General features: G+C 40.2%; 1 protein-coding gene across 5 annotated transcripts in view; it reads right to left on the bottom strand.

Annotated features, from left to right (window-relative positions):
* dlgap1a (discs, large (Drosophila) homolog-associated protein 1a) overlaps positions 1-24362 on the bottom strand; it is a 111759-nt gene that overhangs the window by 46310 nt on the left and 41087 nt on the right. The window lies entirely within an intron of this gene.

Genomic DNA, 24362 nt, shown 5'->3' with positions numbered 1-24362 from the left:
CATGAGTCTCTGAGAGGTTATTTTGATTTAAACACACACAAAACCAGAAGAGTATTGGGTTCCTAGCATTGAGAATGACAGACACAGACGGTATGTCAAAGAGTAAAAAGATTCACTTCAAGCCACAGTTCAGCTGTGATTTATTTCCTCTGCGACACTAGCTAGTTTCCCATGGCCCACGTTTTTGAATGGTTGTCTGGTATTTTGATGTGCTAGTCATGAGTGAATCTCCATGAATATCAAAGGAGCGGCATCCTACCCCTTTGTAATGTGTGAGGGTAGACCATTATGTGTGAGGGTAGATCTTCTCTGCAGATCCCCACAAGCTCTGTCAGGTTGGATGGGGAGCGTCGCTGCACAGCTATTTTCAGGTCTCTCCAAAGATGTTACATCGGGTTCAAGTCCGGGCTCTGGCTGGGCCACTCAAGGATATTGAGACTTGTCCCAAAGCCACTCCTGCATTGTCTTGGCTCTGTGCTTAGGGTCGTTGTCCTGTTAGAAGGTGAACCTTCACCCTAGTTTGAGATTCTGAGCACTCTGGAGCAGATTTTCATTAAGGATCTCTCTGTACTTTGCCCCGTTCATCTTTCCCTTGATCCTGATTATGCTCCCAGTCCCTGCTGCTGAAAAATATCCCCACAGCATGATGCTGCCACCACCATGCTTCACCGTAGGAATGGTGCCAGGTTTCCTCCGGACGTGACACTTGGAATTCAGGCCAAAGAGTTCAATCTTGGTTTCATCAAACCAGAGAATCTTGTTTCTCATGACCTGAGAGTCTTTAGGTGCCTTTTGGCATACTCCAAGTGGGCTGTCATGTGACTTTTACTGAGGAGTGGCTTCCGTCTGGCCACTCTACCATAAAGGCCTGATTGGTGGAGTGCTGCAGAGACAGTTGTCCTTCTGGAAGGTTGTCCCATCTCCAGAGAGGAAATTTAGAGCTCTGTCAGAGTGAGCATCAGGTTCTTGGTCACCTCCCTAATTGCTCAGTTTGGTCGGTCTGCCAGCTCTAAGAAGAGTCTTAGTGGTTCCAAACATTTGTTGGTACCCTTCCCCAGATCTGTGCCTCGAAACAATCCTGTCTCGGAGCTCTATGGACAATTCCTTTTCGACTTCATGGCTTGGTTTTTGCTCTGACATGCATTGTCAACTGTGGGACATTATATAGACAGGTGTGTGCCTTTCCAAATCATGTCCAATCAATTGACCACAGGTGGAATCCAATCAATTTGTAGAAACATCTCAAGGATGATGACTTGAAACAGGATGCATCTGAGCTCAATTTCGAGTGTCATAGCAAAGGGTCTGAATACTTATGTAATTAAGGTATTTATTTTTTTTATTTTTTTTATACATTTGCAAACGTTTCTAAAAAACATTATGGGGTATTGTGTGTAGATTGATGAGTAAAAAATGTTTTGCTGTAGCTCACTGCGTCCCATAGCTCCCCCTTCTGGCTACTGGAATTTGCAAAGAGGGAAAGACGTGGGAGGACTATCTGTATCAAACGTTAAATCGTATTTCCAGTCACTAGCATCTCGCCCCGTCCTAAATTGGTTTAGACATGATTCTTCTGCCCCTTGGCTCAGTATAGAGAGAAATATGGTGTCTCATATTGCCATGGAAGAGGTGGTCTGCACTGATATATCCCTTAAATAATTTAAACTATGCTTTGGACCAATTTTTGCTTGCACAATTTGGTGCAAAATCTTCAATCATTGCAACTGGGTATCAAAATTGTATGCCCATACTCCAATATTTCACAATAATGCCTTGTGATCTGGAAGGTGGCCTTTCACATCCCTCCAATGGTCCAAATGTGTAATCTGTACTCTTACCAATATCATGGACTGTAATGGTTTGAGAACATTCCAAGATTTGAAAGATAACATTACCAGGCAACTCCTTTTGTCTATGGGTGAGTTCGAAAATCCACTCTGGAGTGCCAGAGAGCGCTCAGAGTGCGCTCTGGGTGTTCGTAAATTCAGAGCATTGTCAGATTGTCCATTCATAAATTCAGAGCATTTCGCTCTAAGAGTGTTCCGAGTGCACACTGGACGCTCTGGCCGAGGAGTAGGGTTGATCAGAGCGTTCTGACCTCACAACGGCAGTCAAGCACCCAAGCTAAATGACTAACGTTGACCAACTTGCTAGCTACTTCCAGACACAAATGAGAGAACACCTCACTCTGACCATTTTACTTGCTCTAGAAGAGCTGGCTAGACTATTTTCATGTTATCCAGAGTGTTGGTGACTTTGACTATGCTGCTTGCAACAATTTTTAGGAGTCCCTTGGGAAACCCAACTACCGAACCATCCAATGACGGGATTTATAAAAAACATTATCTGGGCTCCCAAAAGGACTGACCTTTGGAACAACCTTTGGAAAGTTCATATTCTGAGCTAGCCATTAAAAAAGTAAGGTCCACAGATCGGATTGAATCTGAACAACTCTTCAAATGGAACAGAATATGGAAAAACATTTTCAGTTTGTTCACAGACTGTATTTAACGCCAAGGAAATGTTTTATGATGAGATTGGCCCCAACTCCCAACTGTTCACTGTGTCCCCTAAATCAGGTAGACACATTCCTCCATATGATGAGGGAGTGCCCTGCAGTTTCAAAGTGCATGAATTAAAATATTAAATGCTTTGCATCTATTATGTTACTTAACAATGATAGCCCCTTGCAGCTCTGAATCACTCAGAGAAGATCACTGCTGGCAGGCAGCACTGCTGCGAAAACATTTAATATTATAACATGGTTTCCGGGTGGGGAGGGTGCAGGTGGGTGGATGGGGACTGAGGGGGGAATGGGTTGGGGTTATCTTAGTACATATTTCTTTGACTCTTTTTTTTTTTTACCTCTACCCCATCCGGAGAGAATGTACAAAAATAAAATAGAAAAGCCTCCTCTCCACCAACCAACACTGACAACAAGAATATGTTAACTGTCTTCTTCTGGTTGCACTGTACAATAGAACAGATCATAACCACATACTTAACAATGAGGCAGTATTTTGAATCACACGTCTTGAAATAAATATCAAAGACAAGAGAGCACAAACATCGGCTCAATTAATTTATTTGACATGCAAGGCGCATCAGAGTAATTGCAGCAGGCGGAGGGGCTCTTCATTCAGCTGTGTTAATTGTGTGACGTCCTTCAGGACAGGAAGCAGCACACACCGGGCCACATGGCGCCACACACAGCAGGAAGGAAGAGGGCTCAACGGGTGGCAGAGAGTGAGCAGCCAGCCATGTTATTATTGGGCTATTATTGGCCACTGTGATCCTCTAATGGTACTGGGGGTTGAACCGCTGCTTCAGCCCCCAACCCACCCCATGTTCCTGATATCACTCTCTGTGGTGGGAGAGAGAGCTAGTTTTGTATTTGTATTTGTATTTATTAGGGATCCCCATTAGCTGCTGCCAAGGAATGGGAGTTTTGGAAACACATAATGACAACCCACACAGTAATGATTTATAAGTATTTGATGCAGCCATCATGTCTATAATTAACACAAATTACGCTTGTGGAGTGGAAATGGCAAGATATGGTCACAGCTACTCATTCAATGGTTTTTCTTTATTTTTTACTACTTTCTACATTGTAGAATAATAGTGAAGACATCAAAACTATGAAATAAAACACATGGAATCCCCCCCCCCCCAAAAAAAGGGGTAAACAAAACGAAATATATTTTATATTATTTTAAGAAGCCACCTTTTGCCTTGATGACAGCTTTGCACACTTTTCGCATTCTCTCAACCACCCTAATGAGGTAATCATCTGGATTGCATTTCAATTAACAGGTGTGCCTTGTGGAATTTATGTCCTTCTTAACGCGTTTGAGCCAATCAGTTGTGTTGTGACAAGGTAGAGGTGATATACAGAAGATAGCCCTATTTGGTAAAAGTCCAAGTCCATATTATGGCAAGAACAGCTCAAATAAACAAAGAGAAACGATAGTCCATCATTTAAGACATGAAGGTCAGTCAATCCAGAACATTTCAAGAAGTTTGAAAGTGCAGGCTCAAAAACCATCAAGAGCTATGATGAAACTGGCTCTCATGAGGACCGCCACAGGAAAGGAAGACCCAGATGTACCTCTGCTACAGAGGAGAGGTTCAGTAGAGTTAACTGCACCTCAGAAATGGCAGCCCAAACAAATGCTTCAAAGAGTTCAAGTAACAGACACGTCTCAACAACTGTTTGAGATGAGGCCTTCATAGTTGAATTGCTGCAAAGAAACCACTACTAAAGGACACCAATAATAAGAAAAGACTTGCTTGGGCCAAGAGACACGAGCAATGGGCATTAGACCAGTGGAAATCTGTCCTTTGGTATGATGAGTCCAAAGTGCTCAGCATATGTGGCAACTCTTTCAAGACTGTTGGAAAAGCATTCCAGGTTAAGTTGGTTGAGAGAAAGTTGTCATCAAGGCAAAGGGTGGCTACTTTGAAGAATCTCAAAAGATTTGTTTAACACTTTTTTGGTTACAACATGATAGTTTTGATGTCTTCACTATTATTCTACAATGTGAAAAATAGTTTTAAAAAACATCAATTACTTGCCTAGTTAAATAAAGGTTAAATAAAAATGTAATAAAAAAATAAGTAGGTGTGTCCAAACATTTGACTGGTACTGTATAAAAATATGAATAATTGGAAAGAGCTGTAACACATACATATATTTATATCTGCTCTGCCATTGTCTAGAGAGGAACAGAAATTATCTGAAGTTTTACAGTGGCTGTTTCACAAATGGCACCCTATTATCTATTTATTTAACTAGGCAAGTCAGTTAAGAACAAATTCTTATTTTCAATGACGGCCTAGGAACAGTGGGTTAACTGCCTTGTTCAGGGGCAGAAACTACAGATTTTTACCTTGTTAGCTCGGGGATTCGATCTTGCAACCTTTCGGTTACAAGTCCAATGCTCTAACCACCTGTCGCCCTACATAGTGCACTCCTTTTGACCAGAGCCCTGTGGGTCATTTGGAACACAGGCAGTGTGTGAGTCTGGAAGGTGGTCTCTTCAACACATTCAGAGAGAAAACTCCCAAAGGACATCTGAAGTACAGTATGCAGCACCTCTAACTCCACAGAGGACCATCCACTGCATGGGGAAAATGTGATGCTGGCTTCCCTGACATACTTGGCCTTCCACAGACAGCAGGCTGCTTATCCTCTACAGGATCGGTGTCCCCCCCACAGGACGGTTGAGCTAACGTGCGCTAATGTGATTAGCATGAGATTATAAGTAACAAGAACATTTCCCAGGACATAGACATATCTGATATTGGCCACCCCTCAGAGCCTGGTTCCTCTCTAGGTTTCTTCATAGGTTCCTGCCTTTCTAGGGAGTTTTTCCTAGTCACCACACTTCTATGTCTGCATTGCTTGCTGTTTGGGGTTTTGGCTGGGTTTCTGTATAGCACTTTGTGACATCGGCTGATGTAAAAAAGGGCTTTATAAATACATTTGATTGATTGACTGATTGAAGTTTCCTAGTGAAAAAGAAGACCTCATTATTTCCAACTCAATGTTATCCTAGATACTTCGCATTCTATGTTAAAGAGTGTCTAATAATATTAAGGTTCTGTTCAAAGATGTGGAAACAGTGGTTTGGATGTCACAATCACCAATCACAGAATAGCTAACTATATGTGTAATTACAACAGTGTTGCACGAAAACTATCCATCAGTATGTTTCATACAGTAAATATTAATGAGAGTGGTTACGGTTAGTGAGTAATTGGTCTCTGAGGGAAAAGGGTCATTACACAGAGGCAAGTAGAGCAGATGGAACAAAGGGAAGAGAGAGAGACACAGAGATAGGAAAGAGAGAGAGAAGGGGGAGAGAAAGAGGGTGAGAGAGAGTGTGGAGAGGGCATAGAAAGATATGGTAGCTAGCTCTCCCATTTCCAAGCATACCGTCAAGCATTTGAATCACCACTGAGAATCATTTTTCCTAACAAACAGATAAATAGATTATTGTAATTCAAGGCAATAATCTGACAGACACACAGAGAGAAGTTCCTGCTAGACAGTATCAGAGTGCTGTCGACAAACAGACCATGTCCAAAGGAGAGTGGGACTCCGCTCTCTCCTTTGATCAGTTGTCCTGTTGGCTTTTCTCTTTTTTCTAATGTCTTTTCAGAGCCAGCAGCGTAACCTTGACAACCTGAACAACTGCGATAAAGAACCATACAGTGACAGCATTACTCAAAAGCATTCACATTTACAATCCTGACATTACACAATTGTTTCACATATTGCCTTTGCATTCCGGGTTCATAATCTGAACATACCAAATACTTCAACACTAGGGTTACGTCCCAAATGGTGCACTGATTTTGACCAGAGCCATTGACAAAAGCAGTGCACTATCTATATCGGTAATATGATGGGACACAGATTAGGTTTTGAAGTGTTCCTAATTACCAATAAGGTAACAACTATCCAACATTACAACCGGCTAATTGCAGCATTACCGCAAAAATGGAAGAGGCAAGTGTAAGAGGGAGAAAGTAAGGAACGTGTCTTTTAGCCCTGCATTAAATGCCACAATTGGTTAAAGACAATTGTGAGAAATAAAAAAGTATACCAGTTTCATTTAAGGACCAAATAATTGACCTCTGTGCCATACAGATTGCGTGGGAGGAGATTTGCGATATACCAATTCCATGGCACATGGTTTATGAACTGACACACAAAACGCCGGATTCAAAACATAGTTTTTCAATTAAATGTATTATACAAAAGTCTTGCAACCAAAATAATGTTATACAGTTGAAGTCGGAAGTTTACGTACACCTTAGCCAAATACATTTAAACTCAGTTTCTCACAATTCCTGACATTTAATCCTAGTAAAACTTCCCTGTTTTAGGTCAGTTAGGATCACCACTTTATTTTAAGAATGTGAAATGTCAGAATAATAGTAGAGAGAATGATTTCAGCTATTATTTCTTTCATCACATTCCTAGTGGGTCAGAAGTTTACAAACACTCAATTAGTATTTGGTAGCATTGCCTTTAAATTGTTTAACTTGGGTCAAACGTTTCGGGTAGCCTTCCACAAGCTTCCCACAATAAGTTGGGTGAATTTTGGCATTTCTCCAAAATGTATGATATTTGTCCCCATGTTTAGTTGCAAACCATAGTCTGGCTTTTTTATGGAGGTTTTGGAGCAATCAATCAATAATATAATAATACTCTTAGCAAATAATGTTATCTTTAATTTACAATCCGTAGAAACTATGAGAATAGAAAGGATCAGAACTTTTGTGAAACATCACAGCACAGTTGAAACATATGTGACAAATAGAAATCAAAACTGGATGGTGTTCAGAGATAGACAGGAGGGGTTGAGGGGAGCTGAAGGGTGGGACTAAAAACAACAAATAATCGAGAACTAATGTAAAGTATACTGTGTCCGTAAAATGTATATACGTTCAGAACTGTTGTGAAACAATCACAGCACAGTTGAAAAATATATAACAAATAGAAATCAAAACTGGATAGTCTTCAGAAAAAGATGGGAGGGGTTGAGGGTAGCTGAAGGACAGGACTTAAAAACAAACAAAAGATAACTAATGTAAAATATACTGTGTCCATGAAATGTATATAGTACATATAAGCTGTATGTATAAAGGAAAATAAATACTAATATATATATGGGGGATTGGAAATGACGCAGACAATTACATTGACAGAAACCACAGTCTATTTGCAATATCTACTCCCCCTAAAAATGAAAAATAACAAAAATAAGGTATCAACTGTAACCAATCAAACAAGGACCTACTCTCTGTAACTGTTTCCTGGGTATTGGCCCTCTCTAAAAAGGTAATTCAACAACAATGACAAACTTTCTTGCTGGGTTATGATATGAATCATGATATTTCAGGTGTCTTGTACAATAGGAGTGACAGCCCACTGAGGGTTCAATATCTTGCTATTGTCCCTTCTGAAGTGCAGAGATCCATCATATGATGTCTCCTGACAATCCTCTGCCAGCCCTTTAAAGGTCCACAGCTCTACCGGTCTGTAATGAGAGGGCCTCTTCTCCACCCGTCTCCCTGTCACTACAGCCCTGCTTTGGCCTATTATGATGCTGCCTGGGCCAGGGTGACACACTGAAACACACTGATGTCAAAGGCCTTCAAAAGTCTCCCATTCTCAGTGCTGTCAGGTTGTGAGTGAATGCCTGGCTGGACTTTGCTTGGACTATCATTCATCACCACTCCAAGATAGAAAAGCAGTGGGAAGCCATCCTGATATACAGTGAGCTCCAAAAGTGTTGGGTCAGAGACAAACATTTTGTTGTTCTGGCTCTGTACTCCAGCACTTTGAAAGTATACATGACTGTGGGGTAAAAGTAAAGACTGTCAGCTTTCATTTGAAGGGTATTTTCATCCATACTGGGTGAACCGTTTGGAACAATTTTGTACATAGTCCTCCCAATTTCGGGGACCAAAAGTATTGGGACAAATTCATTTATATGTGTTGTCAAAAGTTTAGTATTTGGTCCCATATTCCTGGAACTCAATGATTACATCCAGTTTGTGACTCTACAAACTTGTTGGATGCATTTGCTGTTTGTTTTGGTTGTGTTTCAGATTATTTTGTACCCAATAGAAATGAATGGTAAATAATGTATTGTGTCATTTTGGAGTCACTTTTATTGTAAATAAGAATAGAATATGCTTCTAAACACTTCTATATTAATGTGGATGCTACCATAATTACGGCTAGTCCTGAATGAATTGTGAATAATGATGAGTGAGAAAAAGCTAGACACACAAATACCATACCTCCAAGATATGATAACCTCTCACCATTACAATAACAGGGGAGGTTGGCATTTTTTGGTGTGTATGATATTTGTGTATTCTAGCTTTTTCTCACTCATCATTATTCAAGATTCATTCAGGACTATCTGTGATCATGGTAGCATCCACATTATTGTAGAAGTGTCTAGAAATATATTATATTCTTATTTACAATAAAAGTCACTGTCGCAATGCTTTTTGAGTTCACTGTAGATGCCAGGGTTAGCTTAGGGTTAGGGACATTAATTGCATGAGCAGCATGTAGACCTGGCTTTATGAATGGAACTGTTATTGGATGAATCTGATTAAGTTCTTCTCTTTTGTTCATTTGATGACTAAACTAAAGGACCATGAGCTACACATGTAGTCCTGTTTGATGAGTGGTTTGGGAAGGTACGTGAATGAGCCTGTTGTAAAGACTGGGCCTTTAACTGGTTTTACCCGCAAAGTTTGGGAAATAGAAAAATGTGGACAAATGATGAACACACCGCTGCAATAGTAATATCATTGTATACAATGTACCAACACTGCAGCAGCATATTATTTGTCTAAGGCTTTTCTGAAATGATGTATGATTTGGTTCATTTGATTTGAAAGGACCCAAGCTGCTTATATCAGGCCGACAGGAAGAATAGAGACATAAATAGAATACCCATTAGGCCTGTGCATTGTAGTGCTTTCGGGATTGGCAAAAACAACTCAATTGAAACACAATAGCATATACAAGATATGAATGTTCAAAAAATCACAAAAAAATAAAATAATAATAATACATTTAACTAGGCAAGTCAGTTAAGAACAAATTATTATTTACAATGACAGCCTGCCGGGGAACAGCGGGTTAATGGCCTTGTTCAGGGGCGGAACGACAGATTTGACCTTGTCAGCTCGGGGATTAGATCCAGCAACCTTTCGGTTACTGCCCCAACCACTAGGCTACCTGCCACCACTAAGGAAACATATATACATGTTGGACAAACTGCATTCTCTACAGGAGGGATGGAAACAGAAAAATCCATCAGATTGACAGCTAAAACCTCTCAACAATCTTTTTCAAAGCGCCTGTGCCAAGCGTTTGAATTCTGTGTAGGAGGAGAGAGAATCTGCCCAGATGAGGTTATTTTAGGCTTTAAGGAAGCTGGCAAACAAAAGCCTGAGTCACAGAAATACATGCCAACACTATTGAGAGTCCACATAGACTCTACATTTCTCACTATATGGCGCTTTCTTTAAGGGTTGTGTGTTGCTCAGTAGGACATTATCATAAGAACATGTGTAATCATTGGATGCTCTCCTGTACTGTATGTGAACACTCATTGGTTTAACCCTAATATGCATAACCTATGGAACTAACACATTTCCATTACATGTACCTCAGATGTGAAATTATTTGATATATTAGGACAAACTGACGTTACAGCACTAATCTTGATCAATAAATGAGATCAGTTTGACACATTTTAAGTCATTTGTTACTGAGGGCCCTCGGGGCCCATGTTATGTTTTTTCTCTCTGTAACGATTCAACAATTTAGATGTATAATGTGATTATAAACTATATGGTATATCAGACCGTATACCACGGGTATGACAAAACATTTATTTTTACTGCTCTAATTACGTTGGTAACCAGTTTATAATAGCAATAAGGCACCTCAGGGTTTGTGGTATATGGCCAATATACAGTATACCACGGCTAAAGGCTATGTCTAGGCACACCTCTGCTTAAAAATAACACAGCTATTATGTGGTTTACTGGTAATTTACTAATAATACATTTTACAGCTGAAATAATAAGAACCAGAATGTTGCACGGAACCAGAATGTTGATGGTTGTCTCATCTGATTGGATACTTTTCCAGTAAGGTAATACATCAGGAAGATATATTAACACTCTTGAATTCCCAGGTCTGAATTAGTTACTAAGCAAGGCACGAAAACCAGAAGCCACCACAGCCCAGACAGTGTAACTATGCATCCCTGACAAATGGGTTTCACCATGCGGAGCAAGCTTGACAAGGGCGTAACCGTGTGACGTTAATGGATCTAAACAAGGCTGTGAAAGGCTCTATCAAGTATACTAAAATGATATCAACACACTACTGCACCATCTACAGTTGATACAGGTCTATTTCAAGTGGTTTACAGAAAAGGGGGCATTATTGTAATATGTTTTCACATTTTCATGGCATTTAGTTTGGGGTGTTAATATGGGTTGTCAAAGTATGGCATGTGTGTATATGTAAGCAAACACATGCATACTGCTTCAGGGAATATCGCTGAAGAAAAGGAAGGACAGGACATGTCACCATGGAAACAATATGTATTTTAAAACTATAAACCTTGTTGCAAAATTGCTGCAAATGTATCTGATATTTTCAATAACAGCTTGCACATGGCTGAAATTAAAAATAGCCAACAGTAGTATTGCCATCTTTGGATGTTATCAATAAATACACTGGTTAATATCAATAAAGGCGATCTACTATTGGCTCAACATGCAAGATGGATACTACATACTTAGATAGTAGATAATAGACAGTCATACTTTGAATGTAACATCACCACAGATTTGTCCCCAGGGGCTATGGCAGCTATCTTTATCTTTTTACAAATCAGAAGGACTATTTCAAGATAAAGGGTCCAAGTTTGTCACAGAGCTAGATTTATGGACCCAGAGCTGGCCCCTGGGTTCCGTGGCATCCGTCCGAAGGGCTTTTTTGAGATAAATGCACCAAATGTGGCACAGAGGTCGATTAATGTACCCCAAAAATATGTAGATATGGAAGCTCCACAGCTTTGGCCAATGGGGGCTGTGACAGCCGTCTAACAAAATGCCTTCAACCCCAATTAGGCTAGATGTTATACTGTATGTTATACTTCAGAGACCCTTGTGTACATCTAACATTTTTGTAACATGGCTGCCACTGGCTGATAGACAGCATTGGTTGACCATACACTTGAATTGAGGGTGTCAGGTCAGGTGAGTTCCTTTAGATTAGTAGTCACTAGTAAATTAGCTAGTTAGTTCCAGGGCTTTTGATGCTCGACTTATGTATCTCGTTCGAAAGGTGTATATTCTGTCTGTGAGTGTGTTTGCCTCCACTGACCCAAAAATGACTAATTCTGAATGATGATTTTGGAGGTGCCTTAGGGTGCAGGAAGTACACCTTTATCAGATGCTGTTCCAGATCAACCGTCACCACCAAAATATCAAGGCATACTAAAATGTGACATAGCCTTTAATTTGTTCAAATTGCAGAATATTATATTAAATTAGTGGAATACTTTTGTTCATGAACTGGTTGAAAGTAAAATATTATGTGTGTCAGGCACAGCTCTGACTAAAGCACAGCTCGAGAGAATTGTCCTGTTTCCCAGATACAGCTGTAGTTAAGTCTGAATTTGCTCCTGATTAGGACATTGCAAAGTAGCTTTAGTAGCCATTTTCATGTTCAAGTAACAGATAGGATGTGGACCCTGGTCTCCCATTTCAGAACCCAACGTCTTATACATTAGACCAAAATAAGGTTGCGTCTTGGGCTGAAGGTAGTTTTAAGATGCAGGCAGGGCTACCTCATCACGAGCATTCTAACTCACCTCCACTACACTTTTCTACAATTTGGCCAACATGAATGCTGTGTTTCCATCTGTACTCATTGTATTATACTGTGTGTTACTGTTGAACCTTTTGGTTTTTGGGAGATCACGGGCAAGAAGTATAGGCCATGACATAAAAAAATCTGAAGAAGTATAGGCCACTTCTTTTTGTGGATTAGAAGTTTGTAAAATAGTGGTACTGTCTGCATCCTTTCAGTACAATGGCTGCCATGGTCCACAGGGGGCACATCTGTGTGGCTCCATAACTTAATATTTTTAGGGGAGCCCAAATCTACACTACAGTTCAAAAGTTTGGGGTCACTTAGAAATGTCCTTGTTTTCCATGAAAACTTAAATGAAATGAGTTAGGAAATATAGTCAAGAATTTGACAAGGTTATAAATAATGATTTTTAATTTAAATAATAATTGTGTCCTTTGCTCTCATCAAAGAATCCTCCATTTGCAGAAATTACAGCCTTGCAGATCTTTGGCATTCTAGTTGTCAATTTGTTGAGGTAATCTGAAGAGATTTCACCCCATGTTTCCTGAAGCACCTCCCACAAATTGGATTGGCTTGATGGGCACTTCTTACGTACCATACAGTCAAGCTGTTCCCACAACAGCTCAATAGGGTTGAGATCCGGTGACTGTGCTGGCCACTCCATTATAGACAGAATACCAGCTGACTGCTTCTTCCCTAAATAGTTATTGCATAGTTTGGAGCTGTGCTTTGGGTCATCGTTCTGTTGTAGGAGGAAATTGGCTCCAATTAAGCGCCGTCCACAGGGCATGACATGGCGTTGCAAAATAGAGTGATAGCCTTCCATCTTTGAGATCCCTTTTACCCTGTACAAATCTCCCACTTTGCCTCCACCATGCTTGACAGATGGTGTCACGCACTCCTACAGCATCTTTTCATTTTTCTGTGTCTCACAAATATTCTTCTTTGTGATCCAAACACCTCAAACTTAGATTCGTCTGTCCATAACACTTTTTTTCCAATCTTCCTCTGTCCAGTGTCTGTGTTATTTTGCCCATTTTAATCTTTTCTTTTTATTGGCCAGTCTGAGATATAGCTTTTTCTTTGCAACTCTGCCTAGAAGGATGTTTCTCAAACTAGACACTCTAATGTACTTGTCCTCTTGCTCAGTAATGGCACTGGGGCCTCCCACTCCTCTTTCTATTCTGGTTAGGGCCAGTTTGCGCTGTTCTGTGAAGGGAGTAGAGCACACCGTTTTATGAGATCTTCAGTTTCTTGGCAATTTTTCGCATGGAATAGCCTTCATTTCTCAGAACAAGAATAGACTGATAAGTTTCAGAAGAAAGTTCTTTGTTTCTGGCCATTTTGAGCCTGTAATCAAACCTATGAATGCTGATGCTCCAGATACTCAACTAGTCTAAAGAAGGCCAGTAGTATTGCTTCTTTAATCAGCACAACCGTTTTCAGCTGCTAACATAAATGGAAAATGGTTTTCTAATGATCAAGTTGCCTTTTAAAATTATAAACTTGGATTAGCTAACACAATGTGCCATTGGAACACAGGAGTGATGGTTGCTGATAATGGCCTCTGTATGCCTATATAGATATTCCATTAAAAAATCCAGCTACAATAGTCATTTACAACATTACAATGTCTACACTGTATTTCTTATCAATTTGATGTTATTTCAATGGACAAAAAAATTGCTTTTCTTTCAAAAACAAGGAGTTTTTTAAGTGACCCCAAACCTTTGAACGGTAGAAAAAAAAAAAAAGCCTTCTGAACTGTAAAATTGCATTACCGTCTGTGGCAATTCTGTAAAACGACTGCCAAATCTGTGGTGGCTCCATATCTAAGTCTTTCAAGGGTACATAAATCTACCTCTGTGCCAAATTTGGTGTGCTTATCTCAAAACAGCACTTCTGAACTGTAAAATAGTGTTACCGTAGTCAGCCATTTTACAAGATGGCCACCTCAGCCCACAGGGGCCAAATCTGGGACTTCTACATCTTCTTAGAGTCTATAAATCTATTTCTGTTCCAAATTTGGTGCCATCATCTCAAAACAGTCCTTCTGAAATGTAAAATAATGGTACTGCTGGTGGCCATTTAAAATAATTCTACCATGCCCAGAGGGGACAAATCTGGGTTGGCTCCCAATCTAAACCTTTTCAGGGTATATAAATCTACCTCTGATGCTTTTATCACAAAATGCACGACTCTTTTAGATGTTTCAGGTAAGCAGCCCCACTATTAACAGAGTTTAAAATCACAAACTTAGTGGGAACTAGAGGCATCCCCTATGTGCTTAGAATGTGAGCCATGTGTTTTTTCTTTATTGACTACTGTCTTTGAAGTTGATCTGTTAATAACAACACGTTTTATTGAACTCCTGTTTGAAAGAGGAAAGCTGCTGAGTAAGTGGATGGAAAAGCAAAGCCAGGGAAGATACGTTTTCTGGAATACTAAATAGTGCATTCTAAAATGCTCAGTCTCATGGCTCGGTGACGATATCACTGGGCTCCTATCCACTACCAAGACCATTCATTTTTGAATTTGGAGTAAAAAAGCAGCGATTGAACATTCAAAGCTAATTCATCGGAAACGAACAATTTTCACTGCGTTGTGTTCCCATGCCTGGCTTGTCTGTGAGAATCACTGTCAAGCAGGCAGGCTAGATGTGCAAAACCACCCCTGAAGGAGCAAGACAGACACATCTCTTATCTAATCTTAGTATTACAGTAGATCTACAATAGAAAACTATAATTTTCACAGTAGCAAGACAGAGAATCATGAAAATGAGCTAAGGGGCTCTCGTTGGTCAACATTGTAAATTAAGTGCTGCTGGGCTGTTTCTTAAGACATTAAATAACATGGTGCATCAATGTCATGGTGGTTTCGAGGCTGACGCTCCAAGAAATTGAATAACATTGTGTAACGTAATGATGGTTTTCGAGGCTGAGGCTCCAAGACATTGAATAACACAGTTCATAACTGACACACACTATAAGGTGTGCACTCGAATAAAACATATATCTGATTGAACACCCTCAAGGCTAATATGGTACCCTCCAAATGAACCCTGGTGACAATAATATAATTTTGCTCCCCAAAGTAAGGGACTATTTCCTGGCCAAGCCAAATTCTCAGATTTATGACAAAATGCCAGTTAATAAAATGTTCAGATGCCAGCACATCAGTGGGATGGATACTCACTGATAGGCATATAGGTTCCAGACAGCATTGGGAGAATCACAGCATTGGGAGAAAAGACAAACTCAACTCTTACATTACTTTGCCAAGGGAAACCCTCAAAGCTAACACCTTTGCAACACAGAGTAAGGATATCTATTTTGGTCCTCTAGTGTACTACCAAGTCCGTTATAGTTAGTTGTTCTCCTGAACCTAGGTATAGTCCACTGTTATCCAGTCAGCAGGTCCATGTTCCTGTAAGGGCATACCAGAGGAGGCAATGCTACTTGTGTTCAGGAGGGAGAGTACTGATGATCACCCAGCTGGCAGTGGAAGCAGACGCTCTGATGGCAGCTCCATTAATCAAAGCAGACAACGGCATGAGGACACCGCTCATGTGCTCTCCAGATCGGTATCACTTGTCTTCTGCACACTGACCTCATTCATTCATTAATCTGGCTCTGGGATGACATTCTGGGAGTACATGACCCACGTGTACACACTGTCTTACACCCTCCTCTATCCCATTACAGTATATGACCTGTACATTACAAGTCTGAGCAGGTCAATATGAGTCCATGGGTTGATGGAGAGACTCAATTATTATCTGTTGCAGGCATTCAATCAATATTTACCGGACACTTACAGCTTCTTTGTCCAGTCTAGCACCGAGTGATAAGAAATGGTTTGGTACTGTTTGGAGGTTGTGTATTTCTATGACACAGGTGTTTGTAATGTATGCATATACACTTCCTGTCTGTTGTCAGAGGTCAACGATGATGTCATCCCATTTGAGTACAGACACCCATAATACATACAGTCGCATTAAAATGAGAAAGTGCAAGAAAAAAAAATGTCAGAAAAAAAACTTCCTGGAGGCTTTATTCTCCAGTACGCCAGGGATATACGTCAGAGCAGAATCTCTGCCTTTCTGAGGAAAGAAACGCGTTTCCCGCCCACTCACTCTTATGATTCATCCCAGCCTGCACAGAGCGTGGGCTCAGCCTGCTTTCTCTCTCACACAGAAAACAGCCAGCTCCAACCCCCTTTCCCCTGCAATTCTGTTCTGGAGGAACCTCCATCTGTTTCTACACCCAATGCTAAACGTTGCTCATATAAGATATGAATATGCATATATTCAAATGGAAGGAATAGCTGTGTGGATGGGGGGATGGTGGAGGGAAGGTGTTGATGCTGATGCTGAGAGGAATCGGAAAATGCAAAGATGAGTATCTGGATGAAATACATTTGAAGTAAAGATTGAACACAGAAATACATTCTAAATGTAATCCCTCTGTCACGTACGTAGAATAGTCTCTTATCAGCTGAGCATCAATGTGAATACAAACATCATTTTCTATTCCCATTTCTGGCAATGGAACAGAATGTTGGCTGGCTGAGACTATAGATTTTGATATATAGATTAAAACATATTGGATCTACCATTGCAATTAAACTAAATCACCATGCATTAACACACCACAGTTGAAGGATATGGGAGGAAAGGGAATGGACAGGAAAACAGAATATAAAGACATACTGTGTAGGTAACAACTCCATCAACTCCATACATTATCCACTTATGAAAAGCTTTTATTACTTTCAAAAAAATCACATTCCATCATTTGAAAGTTGTCCTCAACATTGGAAACCAAAACTATATTTCCAGCAACAAGCTTTAATTCCTACCAACCAACCAACCAACCCTTGAGTCTTCGTGCTATGTAGGTTGTAAAAGAGTTCTAAATTTCAAGAAAGCGAGATCCACCATTTGTGTTCCACATGAAAACACATCCTAAAGGCATGCACTATCATTAAAGTGCTTCTGTACTTTCCCTCCTCACCAAACAAAGAGCAAGCAAATATCAAAGGCCTGTAGTGCTAACATATTTATTAACTTGGAAAATGTGCTAGCTATCCGACTTGGTTTACATTTTCTGAAAGAGCACAAACACTAGAAGCAGGGAAAGAAAACCCAAATTGAAGACATAGATGTCCTTGGTCCATAATTTGCTCAAAAAAAACAACAGTATTTCTCTAAATCAAATCAAATCAAATCAAATTATATTTGTCACATACGCCAAATACCACATGTGTAGACTTTACAGTGGATTGCTTACTTACGAGCCATGTTCCCAACAATGCAGAGTTAAAAAGTTAGAAAACTTTACAAAAAATGTAAAAGGAAATAGTAACACAATAAAATAACAATAACGAGACTTTATACAAGGAGTACCAGTAGTTTCTCTCATCACGCTCTCCGTAGCCGATGTGAGTAAGACCTTTAGACAGGTCAACATTCAGACGGATTACCAGGACGTGTATTGCGAGCATGCACTGACCAACTAGCAAGTGTCTTCACTGACATTTTAAACCTCTCCCTGTCCAAGTCTGTAATAACATGTTTTAAGCAGACCACCATAGTGCCTGTGCCCAAGAACACTAAGGTAACCTGCATAAATGACTACCGAGCCGTAGCACTCACGTCTGTAGCCATGAAGTGCTTTGAAAGGCTGGTCATGGCTCACATCAACACCATTAACCCAGAAACCCTAGACCCACTCCAATTTGCATACCGCCCCAACAGATCCACAGATGATGCAGTCTCTATTGCACTCCACACTGCCCTTTCCCACCTGGACAAAAGGAACACCTATGTGAGAATGCTATTCATTGACTACAGCTCAGCATTCAACACCATAATGCCCTCAAAGCTCATCACTAAGCTAAGGACCCTGGGACTAAACACCTCCCTCTGCAACTGGATCCTGGACTTCCTGACGGGCCGCCCCCAGGTGGTAAGGGTAGGTAACAACACATCTGCCACGCTGATCCTCAACCCAGGGGCCCCTCAGGGGTGCATGCTCAGCCCCCTCCTGTACTCCCTGTTCACTCATGACTGCATGGCCAGGTACAACTTCAACAGCATCATTAAATTTGCCAATGACACAACAGTGGTAGGCCTGATCACCGACAACAACGAGGCAGCCTATAAGGAGGAGGTCAGAGACCTGGAAATCATATTGAGAATAGTAATTTCACTCCGCGTCATAACTGCACTTGGTAAAAACGAACAGAAAAAACATTAGTTGTGAAAATCAACTGAACAGTCTAAAAAAGTAACTTAATGATGAATATACTGCAGCTAATTGTTCAGTGCACCCAGCCATGTTTTAATCCTGAAAGGGTCAGCACATCATTAGCATATCCTCTGGCTAGATATAGCCTAGCTAGCGGACGAGGCAAATTTAAATAAGGAAGAACACATACATAGGAAATGTGAAATCACTCTGGGTGAAGAGAGAGAAGAGCGACCAAGCTGAGAGGAGGGGGGAAGAAGCCTTTCTGGTTTTTAGTCTTCAAAGTCTGAGTTAATCTGGCCTCTGAGCAGCACCCCGCTTGTTAATTACTGCTAGCTAAGGAACTCACGTGCACACTAAGAATCCTGCTGCTCGACCCTAAAAGTATGAGTCACATCTTAATTAATATGGGAAACATTTATTCATCAAATGGCCTGTTTGTTCCCTGTGCATCCACAACGATCCACTCCTCCAGTCTTATCCCACTGTTCAGAGCACTACAGGTGGCTCTAAACATCGGAGAAACCTGGCTACCATGAATTCATGTTTGGAATGAACCATGGTGGCTCTGTAGAAGTGCTGTCACAAAGCAATAGTCTCCACGTCACATGTTTATTTTGCTCTGCATCTATCTACTCGCCCAGGGATTTAGATTCATCTGTTTGCTGAATACTGTGCAGCTCTGTAGAATGGACTCTTGTAAATAAGAATTTGTTCTTAACTGACTTGCCTAGTTAGATAAAGGTTATGTAAAAAAATATAGTGCACTACTTTTGACCAGGGACCATAGGGTTCTGGTCAAAAGTAGTGCACTATATAGGGGGGTCATAACAAAATAGTGGTAAAATGAAAAAATTACTATAGTAAGTGCCTATTAAGTGGCAAATAAAGTAAGAGGGTTGAAGATTTAATTTTAAATCAGCCATGAATCCCATTGTGACAGAGGGAATGGAAGCTTGTTGTGTGCAACAGGGAGTGGCAATTGAATGCAAGCCTCATTAAAAAATAATTGTTAAAATCTTTCTAGCTTGTCTATGTGTGGGTAACAGGGTTAACATGTTATGCTCAACACACTCAGTTTTCCACCACAAAACACCAGAAAGTGACCAGAAAGAGTAGAACCAGCTCACCTACTGTTACACCATGATTTGCAGTGTTGTGTTCTAGACAACCTAAATCACGACCTATTCAAGACCAAGACCAGAGCAAATCGAGTCTGAGTCAAGAGCAAGACCGGATTGTGGGTAAAGACTGAGTTAAGTCCGAGATAGGGAGGGGACAGATAGGGAGGGGACATGGGGTCCGAGACTGAGTCAACACAATGGGGAACAATGGGCCTTCTACACCTTCAGAGAAGGGCTAAGGATTTATAAAATAGTGATGATAATAATAATATTATAATAATAATAATAATATTATTTTCAATTATGTTCTTATTTAATCTCTTCAGTTTCTTGGGGAAAGGAAAGGGTTAACGTATCCAATCAGGATTTTTCTTTGCTGGTCTCAGGGGAGATAAATCTAGCTAGCTAAGTCAGCCGTTGGCTAAGCCGTCAGAAGCTAGATCAAGGCATCTGCCATTCAACTTTATTCGGGCAAAATGTTTGAGTGACAGTGAAATCAATCAATCACATTTTGACTTAATGGGTGGGACTGTTTTTACAAAAACTTAGATTTCCCACGGCCTAGCTAGCATGTTTTGTTGTTGGCTAGTTTGCAGCAGCTGTTATCAAAGAGGATGTTGTTCATTTGTTAGCTTCTACCTATTCAAGAATAACTTTCAAGTTAAGTTTCAAATGATCATCATCTGGTGAGTGGAACTGTGTTTTGTATTGCAGCGCGGTTGCTGTTGTTAGCCATCTCTTTGAAAATAACGTGTGTGTGAAGCATTGGAACTGACAGTGGAACTGACAGCATTTTAGCATCATGACATTATTATTAAAATCTGTTCATATACTCCCCCAGGAAGAATATGACACTTTTTAAAAACATTTTTGGACAAGCAACCACTTAGATATAGTCATTTTCACATTTTCATAAATTCTTAGAGGGATTGGGAATTACCTATACTAAGGCATTTGTGAAAAATCTATAGCAATATAGAGTGGGAAAGCAGCGATGCTTTTGAACAATTAATAGACACTGCAGTAAATAAAACTGAATAAAAACATGTCTTGTCCAGGACTGGACTCTACACAGACCGGTGCGCTATAGCCAATCAGAGCTACAGTAGGCCTTTATACAAACAAGCCATTTGTCACAAATACCTGCCATCATTCACTTTGGACCTTACTGTGTGTTTACAGGCAGTTGCAACATCGCAACGTTAGATCATTAGAACGCATTTGCCAAAAGCCACAAAATACATCGCAAATATGTAAACACCACGGTAGTCCTCTTACATTTGGTTACTGTACAGTCCTATTGATCAAACAACCTTGAAAAGGTAGGCTCTCTCTCCCTCAGTTATGCACATCAACAACAACAAGATCAACAACTAATGTTAGACAGAGCAAGATGAGCTAAAATCTAACGAAGGAACATTAGATAAACCCTCAAACTTTTTCAGCTAGTTGGCTGTCCAAAATCAGAAGCTTGCCTGCCAATGCATGCTTGTCCCAACCAAGCACCCAAGCTAAAAATCTAAAGTTGTCTAGCTTGCTAGCTATCTACTTCCAGACGCAAATGAGAGAACACCTCACTCTGACCATTTTACTCGTCGTAGCAGAGCTGGTTAGGCTGTTTAAATTTTGTCTGGAGTGTTCTTGACTTACTTTTTTTGGCAAAATTTACTGACACCGGTCCTATTCAGCAGGTGTTGCGCGTTCGTAAATTCATCAGGCGAGAGTGCTCTGAAATCGTAGTAGAATTTGCGAACGCAAAAGATATGCTAACTGGATAACAGTCGTTCAAGTTCTTGCTAGCTAACCAAATGATACATGCATCTCTAGCTGTGCATAGTTACCTAAAAACAATATGAGGGGGAAAAGTCAGTCAGTCAGAGGCAGCAAACAATGTACCAGGCCACCTGTGATTTACAACCTGATAGCAATATTTTTTGGACTACCAAGAAATATATTGGTAAATGATATTAATCATGTATTGAACTGCATCCATCTATTCTGCCAACAATGCCTTTGTGTACGTCATGGAACATTGATTCAAATATAACCTATTTAAAAAATATATTATAGCATACATTTGGTATTTGTTACTGATATGATTGTCTGTATGTTTCATATCTGCAAAGTAGTTAAAACACTGTCAGTTCCCACTTTAAGCTTTAGGTCACAGGTTACTTTGTGTGCTAAACGTGCAAATGGAAGTAGTAGTTGTACATTTCGATTGGGAAATGTTTAATGATTGTGTTTTTGTATTCTAATGATTGGGACCTTCTAGCTTATTATGTCTGAGTTTATGGACTATTTATTGTTTAACCTTTTTGGGCTAGGGTGCAGTATCCGGAATTTCGGATGACTGACATGCCCAAAGTATGTTACTCAGGTCCAGAAGCTAGGATATGCATATAATTGGAAGCATTGGATTGAAAACAGTTTCTAAAACTGTTAAAATAATGTCTGTGAGTATAACAGAACAGATATGGCAGGCAAAAACCAGAGGAAAATCCATCCAGGATTTTTTTTTTTTTTATGTGAGTGGTTTTCCATTGAAAGCCTATTGACTATATAAAGGGTTTAGGGCCCAGACAGTTCAAATGGCTTCCACTAGATGTCAACAGTCTTTAGACATGGTTTCAGGCTTGTTTTCTAAAAAACGACGAAGAATAAGACCTTTTGGTAAGGGGTATATGGAATCATGCACTACTGGTTTGTGCCTGTGACTGTGTGCGTGCTCTTCGTTCTTTTCCTTTGTATTGAATACGCTATTGTCCGGTTGAAATTTTAGCCATTATTGAGATAATTGACAACTTGAGGATTACTTATAAACATTGTTTGACATGTTTCGACAAACTATAGCGATCCTATTAGGGTGTATTCTTCTGCATGTTTTGACCGCCTTTGAGCCAGTGGATTACTGAACAAAACAGCCAACAAAATTGAGTTTTTGGGATATAAGAGGGACTTTATCGAACAAAATGCCCATTTATTGTGTAGCTGGGGACCCTTTGGATTGCCAACAGAGGAAGATCTTCAAAGGTAAGTGATTTATTTTATCGCTATTTCTGACTCTCGTGACGCCTCTGCTTGGTTGGAAAATGTTTGTATGCTTTTGTATGGGGGCGCTGTCCTCAGATAATTGCATGGTATGCTTTCACCGTAAAGCCTTCTTTAAATCTGACAAAGCGGCTGGATTAACAAGAAGTTAATCTTTTAACCGATGTATAACACTTGTATTTTCATGAATTTTTATTATTACTATTTTTGTAATTTGAATTTGGCGCTCTGCAATTTCACCGGATGTTGTCGAGGTGGGACGCTAGCGTCCCAATGAGCCCAAAGAAGTTAACATCACGCTGTGTGTGACTGCTGTCTTTCTATCGGCCCTATGCAGTGGTGTAGTGTTGCCTGGAGAAGTAGGTATACTCTAGTTTTCCCAAACAGCCCGCTCAGTGATGGAAAATCCTTTTTATTTGTTTTCCTATAGATTTTTCTGATTTTCACTCTCAATTAAAATAGAAAAAAATACAAATATTTGAGGGTCTAAATCCACAACAATGCTTACACCACATCAATCTGATTGGGTGGGTCTGTCAAGGCCTGGCTCCCCAGTGGGTGGGCCTTTGTCCAACCAGGACAAAGGACAACCCATCCATATCTACGCCCCTGATACAAACTGTGCATGATGGTAATTGCACATCACAAATAGCCTACTAACCAACACTTAGGAATAAACTTTTTCAATACCTGGTTGCATACCCATTGTTGCCTTTGTTAGCATTTACTGGTAGACATCATTAATTGAAACGTATTTCCTACCCTACAGTCTACAGATGTATTATTCTGTGAGCTGCTCCATTCTAAAACCAGTTGAGAGCTGCACAGTCTTGCTGCCTGCAGATGATATTTCGTTAAAACTAGGCTATGTGCACATTAATATATTTTACTTGCTTTGCGATGGTGTAGGCTACTTTGTGCACGCTTTTTCTATTGTACTACATAATTGATAAGTCGTATACCTCCACTACATTACTTTGATACACATCAGTAGGGATTAAGAAGCGAGTATACGCAATGCCCAGTGAAGAACAAGTGGGTATACGGTTTATACATGTGTATACTCTCCACTACACCACTGGCCCTTTGTGTTTACAAAAAGTGCACTCTCCGACATGAGAGTGTCACACCCTGAAGGCCTATTGGTTCGCCACTGCGCAAACATGTCTAAAATAGTTAAAGATAATGTTTAAAGGCAGGAGTGTATATATTTGGCCTGGCGAAGCGGTTTTATGCGCTGACTGAATGGAAGCTGCTAATTATGATTTTTTTACTCCACTGGTCTCTGGGAAGAAATTTCGAGTCCTCACTGTATGAGACCGAGTCAAGACCGAGACACTCGAGACCGGTCTCAAGTAATACAACACTGATGATTTGACTATCAGATGTTAAGTTTTTCTTTTGAAAAAAAGGGAAAGAAAATAATAGTTTCACCATATTAAAATGAGAGTTCACCTCACGTAACAGGGTTGACCTTAAAATGAGGGACAGATG

Source organism: Oncorhynchus mykiss, chromosome 8 (genome assembly GCF_013265735.2).
Source record: "Oncorhynchus mykiss isolate Arlee chromosome 8, USDA_OmykA_1.1, whole genome shotgun sequence".
In the NCBI taxonomy this organism is placed as follows: Eukaryota; Metazoa; Chordata; class Actinopteri; order Salmoniformes; family Salmonidae; genus Oncorhynchus; species Oncorhynchus mykiss.
The sequence above is the reverse complement of the archived record's forward strand: the minus strand, read 5'-3'. Positions and strand labels throughout refer to the sequence as shown.